Source organism: Tupaia chinensis, unplaced genomic scaffold, assembly GCF_000334495.1.
Source record: "Tupaia chinensis unplaced genomic scaffold, TupChi_1.0 Scaffold145940_1, whole genome shotgun sequence".
In the NCBI taxonomy this organism is placed as follows: domain Eukaryota; kingdom Metazoa; phylum Chordata; class Mammalia; order Scandentia; family Tupaiidae; genus Tupaia; species Tupaia belangeri.
The window spans coordinates 61,665-65,500 of NW_006205798.1; positions in this window are offsets into that span (position 1 = coordinate 61,665).

The window sequence follows — 3,836 nt, forward strand, 5'->3', positions numbered from 1 at the left end:
GCCCTATAGCAAAAAACTCTGAAAAAAAAAAAGAAATCAATTATATTCATTTAAAAGACCTTTTCATATAGCCCTTTTCCCATGTTTTCTCAGATGCAATGTATTCATTTTTATTGTTCTTTATTGTTTTTAAGTTATTGTTCTTGAATTTGCTATAATCCTCTTCTTGTATTGTTTCCAAAGTCTTCAGTGATTCCTACCTGCACAGTCATCTTTTCAATAATGTTGCCTTACACAATCATAGATGACCCAGGTCTTCTGGAGCTGGAGCTGTCTAACTCTGCTATGGTGGCTGCTTATTGGACTATCATTGTTTTCTGATTTCTCTTGAAGATGCTTCTCCATCTTTGTATGAAAGGGAGAGTTAAAATTAAAGATTAAGAATTAAGAATGACTGCCTATGTTTTTATCCTAAAAGCTTGGTGACCTCGGTGAACTCATTACTCTCTTGGTGCCACAGGTTTCCTCACCTTAAAAGTGAGGTTCATGATGCAGTTGCTTTGTGGAGTCAGTGTGGAGATTTTTCTTCTTTAATTTACCATGAGGTACATACACTCATTGAGAGTGTTAGAAAGGCAGAGAGAGAGAGAAAGAGAGAATGCAAGATAGCACTGTCTGTGGGTCATGGTCACACTACAAACCCTTCTACTCTATTTCTCACCCTTCCAGGATTTGGGGGAAGCATGCATACATGCCCAGCATGTTTCTGAAGCCACTGGGTCTCGGAATTGACCTGCATGGTCTCACAGTGGGATCTAGCCATCTTCAGCACCAAGCCACAGCTGGCCCCAGTTTGAAGATTTAGTGACTAAGCTCTCATACAGTGCTAGAAAGTGTCTGGACCACAGTACATATTCAAAAAATGATAGCTGACACTATTCCTTCATATCACATACAGATTCATGTCTCGTCTTAAAATGCATCTTAGATATTTATAATGTGCTTTTTCAGTTTTCACTTTCTTGTCTGTGTATTTGTAGCAGAGGGGGAAGATTTTGCCATGTGCACATCTGCCCCCATTGCACAATGAATTTGAATGGAAATATGATATCTGTCACAATTCCACTTGACAGATACTAGTGAGAGAGGAGGGACCTGAAGCCTACCTGTGTTGTTATTTTCAAGTCATATCTGTGATGAGGGAGAGACCGTTTCTCTTGACCAGAGCTATTTCTAAAACAAACTCCTTATAGGATTAAGAATGACTGCTTCCTGTGCACAAAAACTTATGATATCCACAATTTATTGGTTAGGTTAAATATAAGTAAGGTATTTTGCATGCAGTATGTTGTGCTATTCCAACCACATCTCCACAGGGTGCATGTTCTAACTTCCCTCTACAGGCAATCAAACTGAGGCTCAGAGAAGTCAAGTGTTGTATTGAAAGTCACACGGCTGGATACTGTAGGTGGTGGAGTAGAACATGTCTTTCAGATTCTCCTGCTGATAAGGACTTAAGGATATGGGTTTGATAAAGGAGAAAGAAATCCCAAAGGCACTTACTAGGACCAAGCAGGGGAATGGTGATGGAGAATTTTCAGGAGAGTGGCGCTGGCTTCACATGTCAGTGTGGTCCAGAGCTGGACTGTTAGGTTTGCATTTTCCCCTTCCCACATTCTGCCCTACCCAGCTCCTGTCACCAACACTCAGAGGTGTGTAGAAAAGCATGTACACCTCAGGTAGCTGAACGTGACTCCCAGTTGTATCCAATGCAGCTGATACTGCCATGAGACAACTAAGTCCTCTGTGGGAATGGCTGCCACCTCCATGGGTGGACAAGAAGAAGGATGCTGAAGATCCCAGAAGGAGCAACGGCAGGGCAGGTCCAGGGTCCCACATGAATGGGGTCCCAGGAGGTCCAGGGAGCTGGAGGAAAGCCAGTCATGAGCAACTGGCTCCAAAAGGTGCGGATCCCCCTGAGAAATATTGGAGTGTCCTCTTCTTCTGGACCCAGGAGTCTCAATACCAACCTAGTGGGTTGCAGGATTACTATAGTCATTGTCTCCTTTCATCTCCATTAAAACACTGCAGGGAAAGACTTGCTATCTCCAGGTAAGAGATGACAAAGTTGAGCCTAGAAGCGTCTAGAAACTTGCTCAGCTCTTCAGCACAGCAATGAGGTCAGGTCACTCATCCTTCCTGTCTCCTCAGCTCTCATCTACATCCAATGGTGAACGGAGCAGGTGTAATCCCTGCAGTACCACGAGTGCTGAGATTGTCATCACTGTCCCTTCCCTTTCCCCAGGAACCTGCCCACCATGTTTTCCCCCATTATAACTCTAACTCTTCTCAATAATCTACAATTTCCACCTGGCCACACAAGACTTATTTACCTAAATCTACTTCCTTTCCTAAAACAAGTCAGGAAAGGATTCCTCACTGGGTGTCCACACATAAAAGTTCTCAGGTCCACAGTGGACTGCACTGGGGCTAAGTTTTGCCAGTCCTGTCTGCTAAGACTGGGAATGGGGAGTCATTTCGGGAGCAGACCTGGCTCCTCTCCAATGGCAGCAGGTCCTGGGAAATTCTCCTCCTGCCTTAAAGCTAGTTTAATGTTGAGGAGTTGGGGCACAGCCATGACCACAGGTCATCTTTGGCCTGGGGCTCCCCGGTGGGGAATCATCAAGATCCTAAAATACAGAGAAAGGACCAGTGCAGTGAGCACAGAGCACATGCAGGGAGGAAGTATAACTTCCCACAGGCCTGTGGTATTGTGTGGACGGACATTGAGTAACTCCTCCCCTTAGAGCTGCTTACTCTCCCTGACTTCTGTTTCAAAATCTAGAAACAACTTACTGTCCCACACCATCACAGTCCCTTCCCCTTGTATCACGTGATGCAGAGCTTTCCTTCTCTCTGCGGAGTACAGAGTGGGCTCTGCCAGCACAGACTCCTGGCACAAACAGGCTCCTTAGGTCTTCAGGATGCCTGTCCCTGCCTCTGGACCCCACCTTGCTCCTTCTTTCCTGTTGCTGATGCTACTGCTGGGACTCACAGGTGAGTTTCTTCTAGGGACAGAGTCCTCTCTCCCTGTCCCAGGAGTCACCCCTGACCCTGGACTATCAGGAGCTTCAGATAAACCCAGGTCTTGCCAAAGACTGGGCACTTCCTGAGGGCACAAAATCAGGGACCCGAGTGTTTTCTCTGTGGATCCCTCACCTGCAGCTGGTACTGAAGGCATCAAATCAGTGGTGCTTCTACTAGCAATAGCATGTACTTTCCTCTTGGCAATATTCCTGGGGCTGAAGCCCTTTTTCAGAGAAGTCGCTGTTTAAAACCTTACAAGTTTGAAGTTCCAAAGGCAAGGTGACCCACCCAAGGGTGCATAGTGGGCTCAGAGACACCCTGACAGGGCTCTGAAACCAAGCTTGGTGCTGTCTGGCCACCCCCAGGATGTGGAGTCTGAAATGGTGCCTGCTTGAGTTGGGCTGGGTCAGAGCTTGCCGGGGCCGTCAGCCACCATCTTTCCTACCTGTGGCTCCTCACTCTGCCCTCTGTCTCCCCAACCTTCCCTGCTCAGTGATGTCTTCCCTCCCATTCCTCTGTGGCCTCTTCTTAGAGAAGTTCCACACCTTCTGCCAGTGGGTCCTGTAATGGGAGGCCTGGGCTGCCATAACGCAGCAGCGCAAACCAGGCGGCTGAAACAGCAGGCATTACGTTTCTCAGTTCTGGAGGCTCAAAATCCAAGGTCAAGGTGGGGACAAGTTGGTTCGTTCTGTGGCCTCTGCCCTTGGCCTGTAGATGTCCACTTTCTCCTTGTGTCTTCATATGTTCTTTTTTCTGTGTGTATCTGCTTGCTCATCTTTTCTCCTTATAAAGGCTTCTGAATCATTAGA